The 14405-nt window shown below is 43.1% G+C and overlaps 1 protein-coding gene across 25 annotated transcripts in view; it reads left to right on the forward strand.

Annotated features, from left to right (window-relative positions):
- celf5a (cugbp, Elav-like family member 5a) overlaps positions 1–14405 on the forward strand; it is a 195720-nt gene that overhangs the window by 86784 nt on the left and 94531 nt on the right. The gene's annotated exons all lie outside the window — the stretch shown is intronic.

Here is a 14405-nt window from a genome sequence, read left to right on the forward strand (position 1 = left end):
GTGATGCGCAATGTGCTTTAGGTGCCAAAACAAAATCTCTGTTTGGTACTGCCAATTTGTTTTGTTTTGTCATGGTTCATGTGTGCAATAAACATTACACGTAAAAATTGTGGCAGAGAATCGTGATATCAATTCTAAGCTAAAAAAAATCGTGATTCATATTTTTCCCCGAATCGTGCAGGCCTAGCCTGGAAGAATCCTTTGAGCTTTTATTCTGTGGGACTGACACAGAAACCTGCAGATATCCATTTATGTTTTTGAAAGCTGAAACCTTTTCTCCCATTAAACATCATTGTAGCTGCACTGAAGAAAATCTCAGCATGATGTTACACTGTCAACATCTGGCCAATTATCCTTAAGAACAAGGAGACAAATCCACCACCAGTCAGTGAAATGGAGGAGAGTGGTCTGTTGAATTTCTAGAAATACTTGTGTCAAGAGAAACATGATCAATACCTTTACCTGATCAAACTGATTTACAGTAGATTCCTAACTCTAACCTTGTTTACTTTTTTACGTTTTAGAGAGGTGAGGAACAGGTGTGAATTGCTTGTCCTTTGTGGTCTTCTCACATAATCCAATTTGTGGTAGAGGAGATTGCATTGGAATTGCCTCAGGAGTAGATAATACACTGCCAATAGCTGTTTATAGCATTGTTAATTTTTTAGGGTGGATTATTCCTTTAACTTAAAATAAAAAATAAAAAAAGATTTAAGATTTACCTGCCAAGTGTTTTAAACTGCTCCCTGTATATTAATCTCATTAGGAGAGCTGTGTAGGAAGTGGGCAAGGCACACTACATTATTTATGGAAGTGTAATTATCTATGGTGTCACAAGCAGGCAGGAATTTACAGGACCCCGGTTCTGCATCAGCACAATGGCTAGCTAGGTAATGAAGCGAACACACCTCCAGGCCCTACAACACACTATCTGATCTGCTCCACTGTTTTCACTGTTGCTTTTTGCTACACTATTCTACACTTCTGCTGGATATCTCAGGAAAGGCATACCAGCCGTAAATAGCACGGTCAACAGTATTCATTTATAATAATGCGCATAATATACATTTAATGATTACAAGTGAAAAAAATAAAAATACTAATAGTATTTTATCAACATTTTGTCTCTCTTAGAATGACCGAACGATTAGTTGATTAATGAGTCAGCTGATTGATTATCAAGCTAAAATGTCAATTATTCACTGCTTCCACTTTTTCAAATGCTTAATTTCTCTGTCTGTATCGCAAGTTTTGGTAAATTACATTTGAAAGAAAAGCATTCATAAAAAGAAATTAATAAATATTAATTGATAATGAAAATAACAAGTAATACATACATAATATTAGTTGTTACCAGAGAGAGAGAGAGAGAGAGAGAGCTGTATACCACAGAACACACTACTGTAGATGTAGATGGTTTTCCATGACAGGTTCTAGGGCTGCTCGATTATGGAAAACAATATGATCACGATTATTTCGGTCAATATTGAAATCACGATAATTTAACACGATTACTTGTTGACTTCTGGAAAGATGTTACAATTATTGAACTTAAAAAACAGTGGAAAATGTTAAATAAATCAACAGTAAACAAAACACGTACAACTGTGAAATTTGCCGTAATACTTTTCCTATTTAAACTTTATGTTTTCATTCAGAACACAAGAGAAAATTACTTGGAAAACGTAATGAGCTAAAGAATTGTTTTTCTCGATTACTCTTTTCATTGGGAGCCGAAATCATATTCACGATTCAATGTTGATTAATTGCACAGCCCTAACAGGTTCACATTTTGATGCCATAACCACTCATCGCATTCAACTTGACGCTTCACACAGTAAAAATAACGTTTTCCTCAGACCAGTTCAGCACAGCCTATAATCAGCTGGTTTTGAGCTTGTACTTGTAACTGACAAGAATTTTCTTCATTTTTACAAAACAGTTGTCAACTGCAAACTACAAATATATATATATATATATATATATATATATATATATATATATATAATATGCGTTCCCTTGAAATGTGTGCTCTCACTGCATCTTGGAATGGACTGGAAGCGGAGAAGTTAATGTATTAACATTGAGAGAGAGGAACAGTTGTGAGGTATTCTTAGCATACTGTATGTGTAGATTGTTGTGATGTTGAAGAATACAGAGAGGCAAGGAAAGAAAGAGACGGACAAAGATTGAGAGGAAGACACAGCGAAGGATGAGAAGCAGAGACAGAGACAGGCTGCTTGGTTTTCTTTCTCAGGCCCAGCATTTCAGTGTGTGTACAGACTTAGCAGCAGCAGCTGCAGCAACGATGGGGTCATTTACATATAAATGAAAGTTGCCGATCACACGCTGCTGACCCCATTTATTTCAGCAGACAGACAGACAGGGAGGCAAGGCAAGCACCAGCGAGTTGCCGAATTACTCCAAATTACCGCATTTCCATCTCCACATCAGGCCTGCAACCATCGTCCCAGCAGTCCCCCCCCCCCTCCACGCACCCACCACCAGGTCTGGAGTGACTCTAATTGGCAGTGGTGAATTTAAAGGACTTGTCAGTGGCTGAGGCTGTCACCACCTAGGACAGCACAGCAAAGAAACAACATAGCCAGCTTATCACAGCATTGCACAGCATAGCACCGAAACAACGCAGTCAGGTTAGCATAGCACACGAAGAGCATAGCAAACTTTGCACGTCACACTGCGGGAATAATACAGCTCAGCACAGCAGAGTATAAGCAACAACCCAGTCCATCATCAGGCTGAAATTTATGTTTCATGTTCATCATTCGCCACATTCTTTTCATTTGTCTGTCAATTTTCTCTTGGTTTCTTTTTATTTCCTTTATTTTCTATTCTGTCTCTTATTTCAACCCCGGTTTCCAATCTCACTTACATTCTCACACATTTTCCTTGTCTTCCTCCATCAGGTTCTCTTCCCATCTGACATTGTCACGCTATTGGTTTGCATGAGCATCTGGATTTGAAATCTGAGCCATATGCCCTACTAGCATCTCTAGCTCACTCTTTACATAGACATGCAATCACTAACATGTTCATGCACACACACACACACACACACACACACACACACACACACACACACACACACACACAGAGAAACACACACAAACACACAGTATCGCCAATCAAAAGACAATATTATTTTTTTCTATTCTAAGAAAGAGCGATGAACCCACGTAGAGAAAAGCAGCACGGCTAGTGCTTGTGGCGGCTTTATTTAGCTGGTAAAACAGCCTCTCTTCTTTAGTTATTTGTCTCTTTCCTGTCTCGTTCTTGGTTAGCCAAGCATGCACCCTTATTAGTTCATTAAAAGGAGTCTGCCGCTGCTGCCTGACTTTGGAATAAGCAAGGGGAAGAGAGTTAGAAAGGAGGAAAACAAAAGGGAAAAGAGTCAAAACACCACTCTCTAATTACTCAAGATTGATGCATCCAGTGAACATCCTGGTAATCAGTGTTGTTTTTATTTGTTTAATGGTAGGACAGGGATCACAGGCAGGCTGACCCTCTGTGATCATTAACAGAAGAAAGCAGGCAGAAGTACACACATCTCCTCTCTGCTTGCTTAGTCTTGAAGTGTTGATGTGTGTGTGTGTGTACGTGTGTGCGTCCGCGCGTGCACACGCTTGCTGGTTTACATTTGAATTTGTTTACATCATTGAGGACTGAAATTAACCAACCGTCCATACACATCTGGATTCACTTACAATAATAGATGTCATTTTGTACGTCATCACCATATACCGCATTTTGTTTCGCAAAGACCAACGATAAGGGATTTGATTGTGTTGTACCTTTCTTTGTGCTTGTTAGTGGTACAAAAAACTGCAATGGCCACTGAAAAAGACTGTGACCCCAGGGCTGTAGTGTTTTTCTTAGTATTCTATATTCTTGGTATCCAGTATTGCTGTATCGCGTACCGTGTACCATTTCGGTATATATTTTCAGTTTTTTCCGCTTAGCTATGTCTGTATGCATCTGCTGAAATATTTTCACTGTCCATCTGTCGTTGTCCTGAGGGGGAGTGACAGTGTACATTTATTTCTATTGTATAAGGATACTGTAAGGGGCATATGGGTTGGGTGGAGTCATGGATAAATGGAGGGCAGAGTGTAATGAAGGCAGCCACTTGAAAAGATGGTAGTCTAATTTCATGGTAATTAATTAACGTACAGTAGCTGTTTGCTGGAGATCTTCAAGCTGCCCCCGGGGTTTGACATGCTATGGAACTGGCAAATGTCATGACTCCCACAGACAGGAGGAAGCAGGGTGGGCTTAGATGGGTCAATGGGTAATTAATGTTGTTAGAGAAAATGTTAACTGTTGACACAGTTTGTACATTTTAATATTACATGCACCCAGAGTTGGCTATGTACATGTAAGAAATGCGTGTAACACTATGGGCTAGGAGTGTGCAAAAATCGATTCACATTCGTATCGCAATCAAGCTCTACCGATTCAAAATTGATTCATAGAATTCCAAAAATCGGTTCATATTTTTTTAAATTTTTTTTTTTAAATGAGAATCGTTTTTGATTCGAAAATCGATTTTGAATCGAATCGTGACATTTTCTGAATGGTGCACCCCTACCATGGGCCAGGACCCAAAATGGATCTCCACATGACAGCAGATGTGAGATTGAGCTTCAGCCCTAGCGCAAAGTTTCTGAAACTTGTATCTTAAGCTGCAAAACTTTAGTGTGGGTGTTGAAGAGAAAATCCAGTAAAAGAAGGGCAGCAGAAAGGCTCTAAAGTCCTATAATGTTTATGCCGCGTATGTGTGACACACAGTAAAGCACAGAGAGAGTAAAAGTGGGAGTAAAATATGCAAAGGTCTAAATCCTCTCTTCATCTTCATCAGGAGCTCTTAAGACTCTCTGAGACATGTTTCCTCTGGTGACCAAGATTTCTCCTGCACTCATTGCTCACTCATACATCTGTGTGTGTGTGTGTGTGTGTGTGTGTGTGTGTGTGTGTGTGTGGGTGGGTGGGTTTGCGTGTGTATAGGTGTTGATAATGGCTTAACAGCCTCTGCAGCCTGTCTTCAAGTGGAACATATGAAATGATTTGTGCTATGAATCATGGGTTTCATTGCTCTACACTGCGGCATGATGTCTGGAAAGTTAATGAAGGCCTAAAATTGCCACTGCATCTTGGAACTAAGAGGAAAAAGAGAATATAAAAAATGCAAAAGGAGAGAAGGACAGAGCCTGAATTTAGTTTAAAGGTCCCATGGCATGAAAATTTCACTTTATGAGGTTTTTTAACATTAATATGAGTTCCCCCAGCCTGCCTATGGTCCCCCAGTGGCTAGAAATGGTGATAGATGTAAACCAAGCTCTGGGTATCCTGCTCTGCCTTTGAGAAAATGAAAGCTCAGATGGGCCGATCTGGAATCTGCTCCTTATGACTTCATAAGGAGCAAGGTTACCTCCTCTTTCTCTGCTTTGCCCACCCAGAGAATTTGGCCCACCCATGAGAAAGAGAGAGACATCATGGTTTGAAAACCAAGCCCCCAGGAAGAGCGCCATGTCTTGCACCACATGGCCCAGAAAGACTTTTCACATAGAAAGACAAGAAACTTCGATATTTCAGTGGATAATTTTTTATTAGGATACATCAACTTACCAGCCCGAACACTAAAGGGTCCTTGTTTAAAACGTCACATTTTAAATTTTTTTTAATATTCACTAGTAGCCAAATCCAGAGTTATTAAACTAGGCATGATGAACGCGCATAATGGACGCGAGCAGACTGCACTGCGCATGCTCATATGACTGTTCTCCCGAGGTCCTGTAGCTGTAATAATGGATAATGCTACCGCTAATGGTTGGAATTCACCATGTGTTCCATTAATACATCCATGGTATGTATGCTGTAAAGCCTGTAACGTGGATGAGAGATGAAGCCATGGATGTTATTAAGAGAAGCTCTGTTCATGAAACTGCAGGCTAACCTTAGTAGCTAGCGCTAGCTAGTAGCTAGCTAGTAGCACGACATAATAATTACATCTCCTTGGTTGTCTAAATACATCCATTGTTTATTTAGATAAGCATGTAAACGATTAGGAACAACGAAAACACAATGTTTAACGCTAGTGAAAGTTCATTAGTTCGCCACTTAAGAGACACGAGAGAGAAGCTCATGAACGAGCATGTTGCTACCGGTTGCTACGACAACACAAACAAACTGTTGCTAGTGCCCATGTCCATCGTGACGTCATGGGCCAGTCAACACGGAAGAGCCGAGCTCCATGATTGCTTTATGCGCCTTTGCGCACTCTCAATGGAATAAACAGGGCTTCCCGCCGAACACTGTATCCAGTTCTCTTAATACACCCATGTTGAAAACATACGAAGCATGGCAGTTGGTCAAGGCCACACCCCCACTCTCCACCTTGCCCCCCCTCTCTCCTCCTCAATAGCATTTAAAGCTACAGACACAGAAATGGCACATCCTAAGCTCATTGTGGGACTGGCTCTAGTGGCTGTAATTCTGCACCAAGGCTGAATTTCGGGAAAGAGACTTCAGATACAGTATCTCAGGACACTTTACAGATAGAGTAGGTCTAGACCACACTCTATAATTTACAAGGACCCAACAATTCCAGTGATTCCCCCAAGAGCATGGATGAATGCGTAAGTTCAACAGTAGCAAGGAAAAACTCCCTTTTAGGAAGAAACCTCGGACAGACCCAGGCTCTTGGTAGGCGGTGTCTGACGGTGCCAGTTGGGGGTATGATGAACAATGGCAATAATAGTCACAATAACGATATTGTAATAGTTATAATAGTTCATGGTGTCGTAGAGCACAGCAGGGCGTAACAGGGCGTGGCAGGGCGTTGGCCGGACATAGCAAGTTGAAGCCGGGCATTGCAGTGCGTAGCAGGGTGTAATAGGGCACAGCAGGGCGTAGGGCAGGACCACGGCGACAGCTGCCACCATGATGTAGGTGCCATCATGATCCAAGATGATGATGCTGGGCGGAAAAAGAACATAAGGACTCTGGGGAATAAGCTCCCCGGAGCTATGTTAGTAGCAAGCATTTCTGTGATACGAATACACACAGCTCAGTGTGTCCAAGGAGGTACCCCGGTAGTCTAGAACTATAACCGCATAACTAAGAGCTGCAGAGAAGGAGAGATAGGGAGGCTGTGTTCTGTGATTGTGGCTACACACCTTCCCCCGCTGGTCTAGGCTAACACTGCGAATCATTACTCCCTAAGTATATGTAAGCTTTCTATGCGGAGAAGCAGAGATAGGGTGGGGGTGCGCCATGACTGTGGCTACACACCCACCACTAAGGCCTATATAAAAGCATCCAAAAAGCAGCATGTCATAGGACCTTTTAAGAGAGATGCAGGGACTGCAAGGGACCAAAGAGTTTGAAGGAAGGGTAAGGAAGCTAAAGAAAGTTGCATAGACTGTTTTTACATTCATCATATAACGAATTTGTACTTTTAAACTCAAATGTGGCTAATATCCTGCCAGTAAACACACCATATTTTCGCAACTACATTTTTCTTCTCTCTGTCTTTCTTTTGGCATTTTTTGTACGTGTCCCACGCACACTTGCACACACCCATACATCCAACATGGCAGAGGAATGTGAAACATGGAGACCTTGAAGACATTTTAAACCGTGGCTGTCCTACTGTCCTACCTCAGGCTAACCTCGAGCAGCCCCGGCGATGTAGTGTCAGCAATGACATTGGGATTCTATTAGCAGGTTGTGCGTGGCTCTGGCCCCCTGCCCTGTGGTGAGACCTACCATTGATCTGTCATGGGAGATGGCTGCTCCCTGCTCTTCGCTCCCATAGGGCTCAATTTGAACCTTTCCAAAAACCAGGAACGAACCCTCTACTTGAAATCTACCTGGGGAGCGGAGAGAGAGAGAGGAGAGCGGAGAACGCAAGGTCAGGCGTGACACCGGTGTGCAGATGAAGACGACTGGGTATGGTCGACACTGACCATAATGGCCAGCGAAAAGTGAGGTTATTTGTTATCGATTCCCAATGAGGGAAATCATCGGGTCTATATAGTGCTGTTTATGGCTGGGCAAGGGCTGTGTGTGTGTGTGTGTGTGTGTGCGCCAGGCGGTCGATGTGAGGCCGAGAGAATCCTCTGAAGGACAGAGAAAAGAAATGAAAATCTTTGACTTGCTCCCTGACTCTCTCTCTCTCTCTCCTTCTATTTTGAATGAGTGCATAGTGATCTGTTTTCCCAGCCAGCCTCATTTGTATTTTTACTGAATTACCCCGGATGCGCAACCTGAACCCACTTAAGCATGTCACTTAGCGTTTGTTGAAGTTAGCCGAGACAGGGCCCTCATCAGGTTTCAATGAGGGAGGCTGTGGCTAAGTGGCCACTTGTCATGTTTATTTATTTCATTTTTTCCAGATTCCCACATGATGCCCATGTTGGCTGTCCAAGTTGTTTAGAAAGAAATGCAAGACCAGAGTGAAAGCCGAGGCTTATGATGGATATATAAGTACTTTATATCAGCTATGACTGCTGTGTTTCACAAACTTATGAGTGTTCAACTTTTCTAATTTGAGATGGCTGTTATTTCTAGGTTGTTTCTCTTTAAGTGAAGAGCGAGGTTTAATACGCAAAAGCAGTCTTCTCTCGTTGTGGAGGTATTTGAATAATCTTGAAAAAAGTGTGTTTGCATATAGTCATGGACTCTTTTAATCCTTTTTGACTTACACAGTAGGAAGCAATGCTAAGGAACACAGGGTATATGTGAATTAACAGTATGAAAGTACAAACAGAACAGAATATTGAAATTGCCCCCACGGGCGATTCTCGGCTGTGCTGTGGTAGCGAGACACTTCCTGGTGCTGCTCCATTTTATATGTATGAAAATCTCTCACGGATCCATGATATACATTATAGATGAGGGCTCCCGTTCTGCACTCCAGTCACTGGAGCAGAATTTTCCATGATATGCACCCCCAAACCTCCCCCACCCCCACTGCCGCCCACTCCTCTTTTCACTTTCTCTCATCCCTCTCTCCATTCATTTCTCCTTCCATATGCCCTCCCATTGGCGTGTTTCATCCCTCATCAGCTCCCTTTAATCCCTCTCCAACCCTTTGGTCTCCTATCATTTCATCCTTCCATAAGTCAAACCTCACATCTATACTTTCACCCATCTGCCCTTGCTTCCTTCACTTATTCCACCCCTCCCCCATCCCATGGAGCAAGCGAGGAACATGTGACCAGTGAGGTGGGAGCCTGCTGGGCTTCCCCCTGCAGTACCACCATACGTTGATTTGTCTCCTCCAGTTCCATATTGATTTTGTTTTAAACAAGGGAAAAATACAAGAAGAATGAGGTGCCGGAGGTGACATGAAATAAAAAAAACAAGTAAGGTGGAAAAGGAGTAAAGGGGGAGGAAAGAGAATAGAGGAAACGTGCTTCTATGTATCAAATCTGAGTTGGGTCCCAGATGGGTTCAGGGTATTATTAGGAGGTTACTGTACAGAGGGTGAAGGAAAGGGGCAGAAGGGGGGGGGGGGGAAGAGAGAGAGAGAGAGAGAGACCCTTTGTTTAAAAATCTCTTTTTATTCCCACCCTTTACTTTGTGCTTGCTAAATGAGTTCTGGGGTTGGCTATGTGGCAAATGCATCTCATTCTGTCTCATGGTACAGTTCCTGCCTTAAAATGATTCTCTGCTTAGTTCAATTTAAGTTGTGTGCAGAATAATCGATCCCTCCATTAATTCTACTTAGCCGAGCTTCATAGTACAAGCCTGGGCTTGACTGGTCCACCAAGGCCAGCGCTGCTGAATGGCTGACCTTTACACGGCTCGGACTGCCATTGATTTTCAGCAGGACTTATTTCATGAACTGGGGTTTGGGACAGGGCACCCAGATGAAGATGAACTATATGAGGCAAAATCAGTTTCTTTAGGCCTTTTTTATTTTCTCTGCACTCGTCTCTCTTATTTATCTGGAATCAGTACTGTACACCGTGTCGGCTGAGCACCGTGGGTGGCATAGTCTGAGAGCAAATACAGCATCCCCTGTGTGACCTCACCCCCCCCTCGAACTAAGAGCCCCCCATGTCTTGTCAGTGAAGTGTTTGAGTGTGTGTGTGTGTGTGTCTGTGTGTTTGTGCTTTACGTTCATGCTTTAGTGTCTATGTACGCATTTCAGTCCATGCATGAGTGTATGTAGGTTACATTGTTAAGTGCTTTAGGAGGACTTTCTCTGTGACATGGCCCCTTGGTATTTGCAGTTAGAAAATAATGCAAAGCAGAGAGTGTGAACAAGCCATTAGAGCTCCTCAGAGGCAAAGATTTGAGGAAAACAATCCTGACCTCATGAAATGACAGACACAACATCTACCTCACGCCTGCTGGGGTGAAAAGGAGGGAAAAGAAAGAGAGAATGCATCTCAAATCCCAAATGTAATTTCAGTCAGATTTAAGGTCCTATATTGCACAAACCTTTAAGTCTTAATTGTAAGACAAATGTGCTCAGATGAACATAATTTAAACGAATATATTAATAAATAATAAAAGCTAAGACAAGGAAGGGAGGAAGTGTAGAAGGCATCTGAGTGTGATTCAGCTGGAGTTCATACAGAGTGCAGAGTGTCTCCCTTTCTCCCTCCCTGTCTCTGACTCTCTCTTTTTGGTCTGCATTAGCTGTACATCAGTGACTGTTGACTATAAAAAACATCTTTAAATTTAATACCCCGTTCATGAATACATGCATGCGTACAAATGTCCCTGGATGGTGCGAGGCGTGAGGGGCAGGTGAGGTGAGGGCTGTCAAGGATGCTGCTGTAAAAATGGATGAGGATATGGCATGAGGACAGTGGGATGACGGGGTGGGCAGGTGTGTAGCATTTCGATTGTGCCTCAAGTCATGGCATCATAATTTCATGATGTAGCCAATCTTTCACTAGAGGTCTTGACAGGTCCAAACAAGACCCCAACTCGGGACCCTGAATATCTAAAATATATACATTATTTCTCCCAATAAGACACAAATCCTTACCTTACTGTCTCAAACCATATATCACCCTGCAGTGTGAGTGCATGTGTTGGCGCACCCATGTATTTAAATAAGGTGGGAGCCTCTGGCTCTTTCTGAAAATTACATACAGTGCATGACACTTTTTCTTTTATTTCCACCGCGCTCAAATTTCGACCAGATATCGACATGAACACACACAAAACACATACAAAATGCTGCCCCACACCACATCCACTCACCCACTCCAAACCCCACCAATGAAATAAGCCACCCAAGGCCATGGGAGGTAGTGGGGAATGGGTGTTGGCAGAGACACTTCCAATGTGTTTTCCGCTCCAATGCTTCTTGTTCTCACTTCGTCAGAGTGTGTTTGCTGCAGATTGGGAGAAATGGCGAGAGGTCAGGCCGGTGTGCTGTCTGGCCCTCAGGTTCTGTGAAGTTCAAGGTTAGATGAAGAATCAGTGAGAAGGGTTTTTGTGTTTGTTTAGCAAACAATTTTACTGTAATGCAGCGGCAGACTAGGAGGAAGAGGAGACAAGAAACAGGGCTAGAAGACAGGCCTGTCCCTTTTGTTTGGTACTGAATGCGCTTATAGACAAGCAGGGATTTTCTATAAGTGTCAGGAGGAAACATAAGCAGGCTTTACAGCCATGGGCTGGAGTGGTGGGAGAGTGATGGAACAGGCAGAAGTCGCAGGTGACAGAATGCTGTCTCTGTGTGTGTGTGCGTGTGCGTGCGTGTGTGAGACGTGGGGTATTGATATGCTGGGAATGAGGCTCGGAGCAGATGGACAGAGCAGGCTGGCCCTGTGTCGATCCTGTGAGCTCTGGCTTCTTCTTGCAATCCCCCCTTTGATGGACACACACACACACACACACACACACACACACACACACACACACGCAAACATGTACCAGGCAACTGCGCTGAGTCCATATTTCACCAACTTGATAATGGGCCTATAGGATAACAAATGGTCAATAATCCTATCATTAATAACCAGTATGCCATAATGATCTGTAGCTATGGCAGATGTGGCTGCTTAATGAGACCGAATGGAGAAGTCCTCCAGTGGCTCATCAGAACCAGTAGACAGCAGGATTTGGGGAAAAGGGTGTGTAGACTGAAAGCATATGTACGGTGAAAGGGAAAGTTAAAGGATACAAACTATTATCATTTTTAAAATAAGGTTGAGGGAAGTAATTGCTTTACTATCTAGATTTCTGACATAGGTTTTTGTCTCTTCCTGCCTGTGTCTCTCTGGCACCCCTCAGACTTCTCTCCAATTCAAAGCCAACATGCTTGGCTGCATCGCTATCGCTCCCTCCTTCCATCTATCTCTAGCCTCCTCTGGCTTCTTCTTCTCCTGGTCCTCTCCCCTCCTCAGAGGGGTGGCATGGGCAGTGGAGGGGTAGAAAGTGCAAGTGTTGGTGAATTGCTAATAGGCAATCATAGTGCTCAGGACAAGGATGCCTACTGGAGGTCTAGGGACCATTAAAGAAACGTCAACTCGGCATAGGTATGCCAAGAATTATGAGTCAGTGGGCAGGCAACACTTCTTGGCTCCTATTGGTCAGGGCAGCAGGCCGTAATCTGTCACAATCCTGGAGTTGCTGTGACAGCAGCAGGAGCATTCTGGGCTCAACACAGAGGGTAAAGGAAACACGCTGTGTGTGTGTGTGTGTGTGTGTGTGTGTGTGTGTGTGTGTGCGTGTGCGTATGCGCGTGCGTGCGTGTGCGTGTGTGCATGTATAAGCCTATATGAGTGTGGTTGAGTGCATGAAGGGCTGCACAATAAGCAGAAAATGTACAGAAACTGAAATTATAACTATCAACTTCTACTACAACTTAATTTAATCATGTTCAGTAAATTGATTCTGTAAGTCAATTGTAGCGTATCCCTTTAATGCACCTGAAAGTACAACAATAAATCACATCTAATCCTAACTACAAACAACTAATCACAGCGCTTGCTTCAAGTCAAATTGGTTCCACCAATTTTAAGCGATTTGTTTTTAACCATTTTGTATACATGCATGCACACTTGAACTCAGATGAGTCAAAAAAAGCAACTCCAATGTTGGAGAAATTGTAGCCCGGGTGGTACAAAATAAGATGCCATATAATTTGTGTGGGCACACTTTGGCTTTACTAGACACGATGCAGAACAAAACAAAGCTAAATGTGAGCACTGTCGGAAAATAGTTGTGGCTTTGAGAGGAAACATGAGCAGTTTGTCTGCTCACCTGAAGCACAGCCAAGTCATACAATGTGATCACACAGAGCATGTTTCGTCTAGTACACAAACATTCGATAATGTCACTCCATACCCTAAAATGTCCCACAGATAGAATGACATAACAGAATCCATAAGTATTTCATTTATATTTATTAACTGTATATATATATATATATATATATTTCTTATAGTCTCAAAAAAGTCTCTGTTTTTATGTTGATTTGGTATTTTTGCAAACAAAGCTTTAACAGGTTCTAAAACTACATAATTGAACACTCACAATTCATGACTCAGTACACCGTGAGAATGCGCACATGCTGTACATGATGTTGTACTTCATTACCGTAGTTGTAACTCACTGACGATCAGCCAGGACATAATCTTCAAAGCAAATATCAAGGCAGTAGCCAGATAGGGAACATGGCGTCAGTGCATGAGGGCACCTTTAAGCATTAAAGCCTCACACAAGTCTAGATCTGTAATTCTGTCACGGAACATATCCTCTGCCATTTTCACTATTTCCTGCTCACTCTGGACCCTCACTATGGCGCATGCTAGGATTGGCATGATGTTGCCCTTCAGAAGCCACTGGGTTGGGTCTGTAGTCATGATCTTATCTTTTGTAAGGACAGTTCCTCAAAATGAACTGAAGAGCGAAACCACATCAAACAGCGAGCAGAATAAGAAAGCAAGAGAGAGAGTTTCTGTGTTTGTGTGTGTGTGTGTGTGTGTGTGTGTGTGTGTGTGTGTGTTGTGTGTGTGTGGGGGGGAGGGGGGGAAGATGTGAGCCCACCAAAAGCTTAAGCCTCCAGTGTGCTGTGCAGATAAGATTCATTAGATAGGTCGGTAAATGCAAGAGAGAGCCAAAGCGAGGCAGACACACAGAGGGAGAGGGAGAGAGATTGAGCTTGCTGCTGCTCCAGCATTTGTTGACACAGATTTACAATGAGTCTCCCACTGCTTCACGCATTACAGTAACACGCCATGTCAATAGCTCTGTGGGCTTGAAAAGCAGCCGTGCCAGAGATGTCAGGGAGTGATGCCCTTCCCCTGATATCCAAAGTGTGGCTCATAAGTCAGGAAGCGGAGGAGAATGAGGGCCAAGAGAGGGAGAAACATTTTTTTTTTCTTTTCTCTTATTAATAATTCCCCACCCAC

The sequence above is a fragment of the Sander vitreus genome, chromosome 9, assembly GCF_031162955.1.
Source record: "Sander vitreus isolate 19-12246 chromosome 9, sanVit1, whole genome shotgun sequence".
Lineage (NCBI taxonomy): Eukaryota > Metazoa > Chordata > Actinopteri > Perciformes > Percidae > Sander > Sander vitreus.